Genomic DNA, 13470 nt, shown 5'->3' on the forward strand with positions numbered 1-13470 from the left:
GCTATTAAGGTAAATACGTTGTTTGTTCTATATCAAAATATTTCACTTGCTAACTATGCCTATCAGTAGTTAGTGTTGTGATGTTACAAAATAGAAGTGATGTTGCTATTCAATGGAAAGTTGGAAATTGAGATTTAACTAACTGTTTTATCAATCACAATTGGCGTAAGAATCATGGATTGACCATTGTCATAAAATATTGCATTATGAGATGTGAATAGTTTTTACTTGCGGTTTCGCGTGGCTTGAGGCAGTCACAACTAGCGTGCTGTTGAATAAGAAATTGCGTTATCGTCTTTCTAATTACTTCATGATCGTAGATGCGATCATACCCGGTTGTGAAGTTATTGTTATGACAAAACAATTTCCTAAGGGACCAGAAAGTTCTTAAGGGCACAAAAACAACTGTAACATCACACAAAAGAGAAATTCAATATTAAAGCTGATGCAAGAAGACGATAAAACAGTTTTCTTTTTATCAATGTAACACGCACATTGGACTGCTGATCTTGGAGTCTGTAATATTAGCAAAATGCATAATTAAAATGAAAATAATACTGAGGAGATAATAGGAATGAGCACTGCTAAATGATTCAGTATTCCCAGAACAAATATTTATTATAACTAAAACATATATCGTACCTTAAGCTTAATACTACAATGACGGTAGATTTTTTATGTCCGTATCATGTCCATTGAGCGCTCTTTTATATAGCCATTGTCCTCTTGAGTCGCTCGTGCTTCGTCACGGTAAGTTACAACAGTTCTTCTTCCTACACTTCACTCAAAACTTAAACGGAACACGTTTTTATTTATTTAGTAAAAATAATTAGATCAGACCGCCACAAATCTGCGTCCGTCTTACTCGAGAAAAACAGTAAAAGTCTTCTTAGCGCTCAAGGCTTCATTTGTTCTCCCTCGAACAAAATAGTGAAGGATCGTATATTTTTCTGTCTTTATTGCCGCCCAAAGACGACAAATTACATTATCTAGAAAATTCCACCGTCGCCATGCGACGCCTTATTATACATTAATCATTATTTACAAACAAGTATTTGCCTTCTGGCTGAAAGTATTAACTACTCGTATTTGTTGTTTTAATGAAGTCAAAAATAGCGAATATCTCATTGCCTCCCATGAGGAGAGAGGGAATGCCGAAGGATTACCTCGATCCTCATGTCCTCATGAGATATTCGTGATTTTTTGTGTGACATTTACATAATGTTACTGGCGTACTATGTACTTAAATTGAAATTACATTTATAAACATATATCAGATATTTATCATTTTTCAAAATAAAGTTTTTCATTCTTTGTTCATCAGTCACTTCATTCCATAATACCAAGACTAACATTTATGTGCATATTTAAGTTTGGTCCATATTTGCTTATAACAATAAGTGAACGTTCATTTCGCACTTCAGGGGATAGAATTCAGGAATTACTTTCTCTTGAGCTTAACAACTAATACATGAGTACAGTGAGTGCTTATTTTCACTAAACTAGAGTGGACAATGTTCGAGCATCTGTTGACTCTTTGTGGTTCAATTACAGTTTAATAACGTAGCACTACACTTCGTGATGCTTTCACTTTCTGTGTTAGCTGTCTACGGCGTTCATCATGCAGTACATCTGTCCTTTCCACTGTGGTGCCAGGAATTCATGCGGCTTCCCGGGTTTTTATTTACAATATGAAACAGAAGAAGTGGAAAATTATTAGTATAACTTATAACCTATTGGATACATTTGTTAAGGATCGGGACTGGTCTGGAGTTTAGGGTCTTCCTATAGTGCACATTCATTTTCTTTGTCCATCAAGAGACAGGATTATAATTCATTTTAGCAGTGTTCAGGAGTGCCGGTATTAATGGCTTTAAGGCCTGAGTAATCTAACAATCTACTTCTCACTCATCTTAACTTTAACTCAAGAAAATCGCTTAATTTACATATGAAGATGTAGTCACACAAGTGTACAAATGTCTTTCCTCCAGTATGTACGATTGAAGTCATGGCGGTTAGCAGTTTAAAGTTTGGATTGTTTCGTCACCCACACGTCAGCCACTCACAGCGGCTGCACAGTGTTGCGTGAGCTCCAATACTCAGTATCCGTTCGCGCTAAGGCTGTAACAGAGCTGCTGGTCGTAGATTGCTCCTTTTTTTTGTGAACTTCGTATCACACGAGTGCATCGATACAAACACCTCGCGCGCGTTTTCCATCGGAGGAGCCAGACACTGAAGCTGCCTCCATACTTCTCTTTCAACTGCCTCCCATGAGGCTCACAGGTAAGTGACGACGAATGTTTTAGCTGTCGCTGCACTTAGAACAACACTGAACTTTGCGTTGCACCTGTTGTCGTAGCCTTGACTTCTTTTTTTTACACTTGCAGTACAACACTACCACTAGTATACAGTGAACAGTTATTTTTATTATGCACGTCGCACTTTAGTGTGCATCTTCACACAGCATTCGTGCTTAGTTCCTTCGCCGATAGAGTTCATTTACAAAACAACCAATTTTGCACGTTTCCTCCACTGGTATAGAAAGACTTATATTCTACTATTTACAAAATATCACTTACGAGCTAATATTTACAATTAATGGTCACTCCTTTTGTTAAGTCCAGTGAACAACTGCTTTATGAATGGACTCTTTATATCTCAAGATTTGCTTTCACTAGTGAACCTAAAAATATTCTTTCAAACTTTCTTTTAAGTGCTCATCTCCTCATTATGAAAACTACAGGTTTCGCAACACTCGTTGCATTTATTCTTTAGTGCACCCAAGATCATTTTCTACTGCCACGCAGCATATCTACTACTTAACGAGTATGCATTTAACGCTGAATCTTTTTTTTTTTTGCTTGCCAAATTTGTTTTTATATTTGAGGGCAGACTGGATAACAATAGGTCTCCCTCTTCGCTTCATGTACTCAGCAATCGTTCTCTTTTAAAAAAAAATAGGGTAACGCGTGTCTACTATTTTTTGCATGAATGGAATTACCGACAGTTCACTGGGTTTACGCAACCGGTCCATAACAAACATTACCAAAGCTAGCGAAGTTCATCACGCTACGCGTCTCATTTCTCATAAGCACTGCTTTGCTTCGAAGCACACGTGCCTTTTACAAGTCGACCCTTGGTCTGGGTTAATGAACCAGGATCAAAAGGAACGGGCACAAGGAAAATGGATTTCATAAGAGGAGTGTCTTAGGAGACATTTTTGCAATAAAATCTGCATGTAAATAAAATTATCTTAATAAACATAGGCACATATATAAACTTCAACCTCCTTCCTTAATCTTTGCTGTACCCCATTACTCCAAAATTTTGCCAAGAACATTTTCTCAAACTCTTCATAATTCCTACACGTGTCTACCATTTCCGTTCCCCATAATGCTGCATCACCAGAAATAAAGCCAGTGACGAACTGAATACGCTGTCTGTCTGTCCAGCTCCTGGGAAATATGCCGGAAAAATTCTTTAGGAACACGATGGGGTGTATTTCTCGCTTCTGCGGATGAAAAACAGGAAAAGTGCGATGCTTAATCACACTTTCCTCTTGCATTAAACTCACAATTGTGGGCGGATCATTTAGTTTCCCTACTCGGGACTCAACAGGACTGTTGTTTTGCATGTAATCAGGCGGTGAACAATAAGGAGTTGACTGACATTCGTCACCGTCTAAATAGTTGTTCCCTATAGTTTGCGTATGTGTGTGCGGATTTTCTACCCAGTTTCTCAGCATTCTGACTTCGTCCACTACTTGCTGCTTCCACTCGGGAAGATCCCGTGTGAGTGTCCTCCGAATCTGTCCCAATTCAGAAACTACTGTGTCTCCCGACTTACCAGGAGCAGCTAAGATTTCGTAAGTTACATCCTTGACAGTCTCCCTAAGCTCCTCCCTGACCTTCTTTTCGATAAAAATGTCTTTACCCTTTATCCATTCACTGTAGTGTTCCGACAATGCCTCCGCGTGTGCTTTCACGGTGCTCTTAACCTGTTCTTCAATATTGATTGAGTCTATCTGCCTCGACAGATCCTCCACTACACCTTCAATGTCAGATACTGCATTTCTAACTGAGTTTATTTCTTTGGTAGCTGCCTGAATTTTTGTGTTTAATGTTCCAGATACTTCAGCTATTTCACTTTTCACCTGTTTCTGCATTTTCTGAATTTGATCACTGATCTTAGTTTGCACCTCACCCAAATGGGTATTTAATTCAGCCGTAATTTCTTTATGCAGATCTGTTTTGATTGTGCCTAGCTGTGTTTTTAATGATTCGCTTACAGCATCTAATCGGGCGTTAACAGTCTCATTTTGTGTTTTTATAGTCTCATTTTGTGTTTTTACTGATTCGCTTACAGCATCTAATCGGGCGTTAACAGTCTCATTTTGTGTTTTTACTGATTCGCTTACAGCATCTAATCGGGCGTTAACAGTCTCATTTTGTGTTTTTATAGTCTCATTTACTGCGTCAAACTGTTGTTTCAGCATTTCCATTAACGCACCGAGGTCATTTGTAGCTGCAGCGGGAAGAATTTGGACTTTAGGGTCACTTTCCCCTGTTACAGACATGGTTAGTTCAGTTTCCACACGGGAACCTACCGTTCGCGATCGTAAAGGGTATGGAATACTATTAACGTCTTCACTCCCGTCTCCTGTTGTCACCTGTCTCTGTTTACTATCTGCCATTTTCGTTAGTAAATCACGTGCTACGTAAGGCTTTCGTCGTTTGTCAGTGACGTGGTGAGTCCGCTAAGAGCACCACTCTCGCGTGAGCAACAAATGAAATTCTATCTGGCGAGAAGACAAGATGGAACCTAAACGTTTCAGACAAATGAATGAAGATGCTCTTCACTGCAAATTGCGCACACTATCCACCATGTTGAAAATGCAATACAGGTATACTAACAATGGGGAGAAATAATTTCTATTATCAGACTACGAAGAATTTTACTTTGAAAGATAAAATAAAGCAGATTTTCTATAGCGGGAAGGAGATAGAAAGGATGTGGATCGACTTGGAAAAGCAACGTTGCTACTGAAGCACTACACTGCGTATGCAAAATTCTGACTTACTTTTTGATGGCTTGAATACCGCTATGTTGTCTCAGCAAATTCACGTCTCTTTTCTTTTCTTTTCTCTCGGTAATTAAACTGCGTTATTGACCGTTATTCTCACAGAGATACGATGTGTACATGAAACGACAGAACATTTATTAACACAAGCACATAGAAAATTTTCCAAGAATTTGAACTAATTTTTGGTCAAGTCCCTGTTCGGGCGCCAAGTGTGATGTTACAAAATAGAAGTGATGTTGCTATTCAATGGAAAGTTGGAAATTGAGATTTAACTAACTGTTTTATCAATCACAATTGGCGTAAGAATCATGGATTGACCATTGTCATAAAATATTGCATTATGAGATGTGAATAGTTTTTACTTGCGGTTTCGCGTGGCTTGAGGCAGTCACAACTAGCGTGCTGTTGAATAAGAAATTGCGTTATCGTCTTTCTAATTACTTATTGATCGTAGATGCGATCATACCCGGTTGTGAAGTTATTGTTATGACAAAACAATTTCCTAAGGGACCAGAAAGTTCTTAAGGGCACAAAAACAACTGTAACATCACACAAAAGAGAAATTCAATATTAAAGCTGATGCAAGAAGACGATAAAACAGTTTTCTTTTTATCAATGTAACACGCACATTGGACTGCTGATCTTGGAGTCTGTAATATTAGCAAAATGCATAATTAAAATGAAAATAATACTGAGGAGATAATAGGAATGAGCACTGCTAAATGATTCAGTATTCCCAGAACAAATATTTATTATAACTAAAACATATATCGTACCTTAAGCTTAATACTACAATGACGGTAGATTTTTTATGTCCGTATCATGTCCATTGAGCGCTCTTTTATATAGCCATTGTCCTCTTGAGTCGCTCGTGCTTCGTCACGGTAAGTTACAACAGTTCTTCTTCCTACACTTCACTCAAAACTTAAACGGAACACGTTTTTATTTATTTAGTAAAAATAATTAGATCAGACCGCCACAAATCTGCGTCCGTCTTACTCGAGAAAAACAGTAAAAGTCTTCTTAGCGCTCAAGGCTTCATTTGTTCTCCCTCGAACAAAATAGTGAAGGATCGTATATTTTTCTGTCTTTATTGCCGCCCAAAGACGACAAATTACATTATCTAGAAAATTCCACCGTCGCCATGCGACGCCTTATTATACATTAATCATTATTTACAAACAAGTATTTGCCTTCTGGCTGAAAGTATTAACTACTCGTATTTGTTGTTTTAATGAAGTCAAAAATAGCGAATATCTCAGTGTCTTCAGTAGGTAGAATCTTTTATTCAGCTGGCAGTATTGGCGCACGCTATATTGCAGTAGTTTGAGTAACGAAGATTTTTGTGAGGTAAGTTCAAATAGTTCAAATGGCTCTGAGCACTATGGGACTTAACATCTATGGTCATCAGTCCCCTATAACTTAGAACTACTGAAACCTAACTAACCTAAGGACATCACACAACACCCAGTCATCACGAGGCAGAGAAATGTGAGGTACGTGATTCATGAAAGGTATAGGTTATTGTTGGTCAGGGCCATTCTTTTGTAGGGATTTTTGAAAGTCAGATTGCGTTGCGCTAAAAATATTGTGTGTCAGTTTAAGCACAGTCATTTATTAATTTTTCTAAGGGGACGTTTCGTGCTCTAATAAACTCTTCTTCGACGGTAAGCTAAGACTATTACCAAGGCTAAGAACTGCTCCTCCTCGATATCCTCCTGTGGTGAAACAAAACCGATCTTTCTCCAGTACCTCATCATCGCTGATTCTACCTTTTATTTATTCTCTACACGATTATCTGGAGCATTTTACAACCGCGTCATGGCAGAAATCCTGCTTATTGCCTGGTATCACACTTTCTTCTCTCTTAGAATACACTGACCGGATTATCGGCGGCCTATGACGCTCTGCATTCCTGTACGTAAAGAATCTGAGTTGTGGTCTAATAGCTGCATCTTTGTCCAGTAATCAGATCGTCGCTGGTCCCATATTCCAACCTATACTAGTGCTTGATTTTAGAATAAAAATAATCAGCAGCGGTACCCGCACGTGTCCGCCGATAGGAGTCACTCTCGTTCTGCCGAAGAGGGAAGAGGAACGGTTAAATGTTCACGGCACTCTGTTGCAATGTGGGTGGGAAGCTCCTAAGATGCTCAGGAAATAACAATGATCAGCGGCATGAAATGGAGAACCCAATGGAAACCACTGCATTAAAGTTGTATTGACAGTGATGTAGCATGCCACTGAAAAGGCATCATGACAATCTTTTGTTGGCAATATAATGCAGGGTTAACCATTTGGACCTCCAGGAAGGGATTTGAAACGGGGTGGTGCCCATGAGAAGAAGATGAAATAACCAGGAGTTAGAGCGTGGAATATAACAAATTCGAACTTGGTAGGGAAACTAGAACATCTGAAAAGAGAAATGCAGCAGGGGTTCGGTGAGTTGAAATGGAAAGGGAACAAGGATATACGTCAGACAGCAACAGAAAATGGTATAAGGGAAGAAGAATTGGTTGTGACTAACGAGGTAGGGCAGAGAGAGAATAACTGTGAACCGTTCAGTGATATGAGTGTTCTCATCGGAATGGACAACAAGGCTACACCGACATGAATAGTTTAGGTATATATATGTGGATGTCGCAACCAGTACATCAATGGACAAAGAAAGTGTATGAGCATATTCAAAGATTAATTGAGTGTGTAAAGGGACATGGAAATATTTTAATCATGGAAGATTGGATTGCAGTTGCAGGGGAAGAAGTACAAGAATATTGGCAAGATAATGGGGGAGAAAGACTAATTGAGTTCTGTAATAAATTTCAGCTAATAACAGTGAATGGTCTGTTCAAGAACAACAAATAGAGGAGATATACTTGTAAAAGGCCTGGATTCACATGAATATTCCAGCTCGAAAACACCACAGTCATAAAAAGCCGACGAAATCAGATGCTCATATCTAATTTCGTCCATTTTTTATGACCGTGGATTAAGTTTAAGAGAGTCTTGCGGAAGAATCGTTGTGGAAAAAAGTGGGGGTACAAAGTACTGAGGAATCTTGAGATGCGTTCGACATTTGATTAAGGTGTACGTAATTCGATAATGAATACCACAGATGACGAGTAGTGAACATGTGTAAAGAGAGCAGTCACACACGTTAGACAGACAAATATAGGTACACGACAGGTAACTGCGAATTAATCTTGTATATCAAAGGAGGTAATTTAATTTATTACCGAAAAAAGAAAGTCCAAAAATGTCCAAGAAAACATGATTACATTAATGTAAATCTCCTAGGAACGAAGAACGGCTGAAACCACATCTTCCAACCGCTGCTACCGCTAGTCTGTTTATTTACACACTGCCCGATTGGTAAGATGGCATGTAATTGCGGCCGTCGAAGCAATTTAGAAACGAATATAACTTGCTCGCTTCAGAACCTGGATATGCGACGTTAGGGCCAAGCACCCAGGAAGTTGCTTGTATTTTTAATTTTTGGCAGCCTAATATTGTTCGCTCCTATCTTGTACACTCTGCACCTAACTAACGGCTTACACAGTCACTGGTTGTGGCCGATTTCAGAAAGACTGCCGGATGGAGACAGTTACAGCTCTCCATCAGTCTCGAGTCGGTAGTTGGCGCTGCTGCTCACAGCACCCAAGTAACTGCAGACAGGACGTGCTGCTCCAGGAAAGACCGAAGACAACCAGACCAGCAGAGCATCGATCGACGGAGGCCTCCCTTCTCGCCAGTATAACGCGGTGTCTTGGTGGTTAAGTAGTCCACTATAGTGAACAGTGCAGAGTACAAACGGTTAATGTTGTGTATTGGTTAACAAGTAATAGTAGCCACGTAAGACATTGGTTACAGTGCGACATGCTACGGTGGTTCTTAGGTGGCACGTTGGGTGTGCGATCGAGTCCTATAAAGGCGAGAGCCGTTGTGATATTATTGATAGACTAACTTATTTGTATGTTTTATTCTAAAGGTTATCCTGATTTCATGACTCTCCGAGTGCGACTGAGCTGGTTTATGCCATTTGTATAAACAAAGTTATCTTGTTATTTTTCTGTGTGAGAGTGATCCATTAATTATTGGTAACATCTCGTAGTAACTAGTTGGTGACGGCAGTAGCTATAGACCATTGTACACTGAAGAGTGGCTTGACTACTAAAAAAACTTTCAGATCAAAATTCACTCCATTGTTACTATGCGAAAAACCTGCCACGTGGTAGTTTCTTCCTCAGGAAAAAGACGATGCCACTGGGTGTCATGTCTAGATAATACCGCAAGTGAGAGAAAATTTGATTGCCAAAGAAACAGGATATGTGACAATGTCCTATGAGAATGAGCGTGGAGCAGCAACGGATCTTTGGACAACCTGCTACGATTCATCGTCTTGACAGCTTCCAGTGACCTAGAAAGGGGGTTCTCGGGAGCATGCTGTTACCGTTGTTTGCCTCCAACGAGCATAATTTGTTAGAACGACTCCATGGCACTTTAAAAAATCTACCAGATCACCCAACATGAGCCGGCCTTTGTTGCCGAGCGGTTCTAGGCGCTTCAGTCCGGAACCGCAGTGCTGCTACGGTCGCAGGTTCGAATCCTGCCTCGGGCATGGATGTGTGTGATGTCCTTAGGTTAGTTAGGTTTAAGTAGTTCTACGTCTAGGGGACTGATGACCTCAGATATTAAGTTCCATAGTGCTCAGAGCCATTTCAACCATTTTGAACCTATCCTGATGATAATTACGGGTCAGCTCAGACTTTGCTCCTTGGTCTCACTGGCGTAGTGATACAGGCAGCTCTTGGTCATTGCGATTAGGTGGCTAAAAACCATTTGCATTGGCCTGAAACAGTTGCAAAATTTTAGTTGCTACCTCAGCTCAGCGGTATTTTTCAAAGGGCAATCTACAATGCAAAATAAGCACCTGAAGATGTCTGAATCGTTATCAGCCGAAGTACCATGGTAGGAAGTCGACGTAATACAAATCCAATCCCGAAACTCCATGGAAAATCACTACAGCTGCTGTACTCTCGCGACTAATACACAAATCAAAAACAGTTTTGCATCACGGCGGTTCCCAGAACTCCTGAAGACTGACTTGACTGTGGATATTGTATCACAGACACAGTCCCTTTGACTGTTGAGAGGTGTTACTAAATCCGCCAAAAGATGTAAACAACAATGCATGAGCAGCGTCTACTAGACGGAGGGAGTCCGACAGACGATGTTCCAGTCATTCCACCAGGAAGGAGGCACAAGGCTGGTGTTGCCTCTAGTTCAACCATGCCTAGATGGCCAATAGCATCTGCATTGCTACTTCGTGCCAGGAAGGGCTCTCAACAAGGGAAGTGTCCAGGCGTCTCGGAGTGAACCAAAGCGGTGTTGTTAGGACGTGGAGGAGACACAGAGAGACAGCAACTGCCGATGACATGTCTCGCTCAGGGCGGCCAAGGGGTACTACTGCAGTGGATAACCGCTAGCTACGGTTTATGGCTCGGAGGAACCCTGCCAGCCACGCCACCATGTTGAATGATGCTTTTCGTGCAGCCGCAGGGCGTCGCGTTATGACTCAAACTGTGCGCAATAGGCTGCATGATGCGCAACTTCACTCCCGACGTCTATGGCGAGGTCCACCTTTGCAACCACGGCGCCACGCTGCGCGGTACAGATGGGACGAACAACATGCCGAATGGACAGCTCAAGATTGGATTACATTCTTTCCATGATGAGTGTCGCATATGCCTTCAACCAGACAGTCGTCGGAGACGAGTTTGGAGGCGACCCGGTCTGGCTGAAGGACTTAGGCACACTGCCCAGCGAGTGCAACAAGGTGAAGTTTCCCATCTATTTTGGGGTGGCATTATGTGGGGACGATGTACGCCGCTGGTGGTCACGGAAGGCTCCGTAACGGCTGTTCGATGCATGAATGCCATCTGCCGACTGATAGTGCAACCGTATCGGCAGGATATTGGCGAGGTATTCGTCTTCATGGACGACAATTCGCGCCCCCATTATGCACATCGTCCTTCAGGATAACGACGTCGCTCCACTAGAGAAGTCAGCATGGTCTCCGGACATGAACCCTATCGAACATGTCTGGGATAGGCCGAAAAGGGCTGTTTATGTACGGCGTGATCCACCAACCACTCTGATGGATCTACGCCGAATCGTCTTTGAGGAGTGGGACAATCTGGACCAATAGTGCCTTGATGAACTTGTGGAGAACATGCCACGACGAATACAGGCATGCTTCAATTCAAGACGACGTGCTACTGGCTATTAGAAGTATGTGTGTGTACAGCAGTCTGGACCACCACATCTGAAGGTCTCGCAGTATGGTTGTACAACATGCAATGTTTGATTTTCATGAGCAATAAAGAGTCCAGAACTCTCGGAACCAAGGTGATGCAAAACTTTTCTTGATATGTCTATACTGTTGCAAAGTTCGTTGAGTCAAGGAACATACCTTGTCTCTAAGCACTATGGGACTTGACATCAGAGGCCATCAGTCCCCTACAACTTAGAACTACTTAAACCTAACTAACCTAAGGACATTGTACACATCCATGCCCGAGGCAGGATTCGAACCTGCGACCGTAGCAGCACTGCGGTTCAGGACTGAAGCGCCTAGAACCGCTCGGTGAGGTTTTCATGAGCAATAATGATGTTTGTGTTGATCTCTATTCCAATTTTCTGTACATGTTCCGAAACTCTCGTGACCGAGGTGATGCAAAACTGTTTTTGCTTTGTTTATATTATCTATATTGACCTTCTGTTGCGATACCCGATTTTTCACAGAGCGATGGTCTACCGATTCATTTTGCATCATTCAAACTTGTGTCACCTCACTGGAAGTGTCTCCGAAACATAACACCCCACGTGATCGTGCACTGCTGGCGTACGCCTCCACTTAGCTAGGATTGAGTGGTTCCCCTTCAAGTGCTGCGCGATTCAGTTTAAGCTCCTCTAGAGGCACAGTTGTGGGGGGGATTTAACTAATTATTGTGGTTGCAGACGTTTACCAGCAAACAAAAACTCATGTAACATAGTTTTTCAAATTGATGATTAAAAGTGCAGGACTACCCCAGATATTTTGTTTAAATACATGTTACGTATAGCCCATTACTGGGGTACTTGTCTGACAACGGCAAGAGTAAAGCGGTTCTTTGCCAGGGCACAACGTGGGTCGGTTGACAGGCCAGTCGCACTGAACACCTTTTACGAGGGGCGTAAGTAATGCAACACCATTTTCCTCCATCAGTTTCGATTATAAAAGCTGAAATTTTTGAGCCGTGCTGGGGCTCGCGTTGGTGCCGTTGCTAGGATGGCATCGTTCAGTTCGTATGGTTCGGTTGTCGACTTCTTCTTGTGTTCATTGGCGCCACTTCGTTTGCAAGTTTTGTCTGTCCGCTAGTGTCAGCAGCGATGGTTGTCGATATCTAGTAATTGTGGTAATATCTTTGGGGCGAAGTTGTGGTGTTACCGTGTCAGGTGAGTCAGCAGTTCGTTTGGGGACGGACGAGCAGCCAAGTCCGCGCAGCGCCAGAACACGCTGGGACCGCTGGCGGCATACATGCACTGCCGAATGGAAGGGCTACAGCCGCGAGGGGTACAACCTCGATGTCAACCGGACCCAGGAAGTTTATGTTGAGTGGGCCTCAATTCAAGTAGTGAAACCTCCACCATTGTGAGATCTCGCCATTTACTTGCATATTGCTGCTGCCAGTGTTGCTGAGACAAAGAGCTGCGAGTAAAGCATTTGGGGAAAGTGAACCTAATTAGCCTTCCTACATTTATTATTATTAATTGTTGCATTCTATGTGTTATTATTTGTGAAGTTGAACCAGTGGTATTTTTCCTGCCTAGCGGCCGCTAACGCTCTAGTTACGTGGTCTGCAGCTTAGTGTACGTTACGGCAGTGTACTTTTCCTGGCCTTGACGCTGCTGTCTGGTAAGGCGTGTAGTTTGACAGCTTCCTTGATTTGTGAACCGGGTGGTGTTTATTTTATATTACTTTTTTTCCTACTCTGGTAGTAATGGTTCCTTTCTCCTTCTTGATGCTCTAAACACCGGAGTCTGTAGACGTAGTGCTGACCACCCTTTCTGGCTTGGGTGTGTTATTACATCGTTGCATTGGTCATCGGACGTTTGGTAGATTTGGAAAATGATTATTGGTCATGCGGTTAAACTGCCTAGTCTGAGTTACCATCTCGTGAATTCAATGCAACTCTTGGCTGCCTGTCTCACCGCTTGCGAAGTTTTGAGGGACTTTCCCAGGTCGATCCTTGGAGCAACGCCTGCGGCCCCTCTCCCCCTTGGTTTGGTCAGATTTGATGATTATTTAAAAAAAATATTTTAGTAACTGTAATTTTAAGTTTGAA

This window comes from Schistocerca serialis, chromosome 7 (genome assembly GCF_023864345.2).
Source record: "Schistocerca serialis cubense isolate TAMUIC-IGC-003099 chromosome 7, iqSchSeri2.2, whole genome shotgun sequence".
NCBI classification, from domain to species: Eukaryota; Metazoa; Arthropoda; class Insecta; order Orthoptera; family Acrididae; genus Schistocerca; species Schistocerca serialis.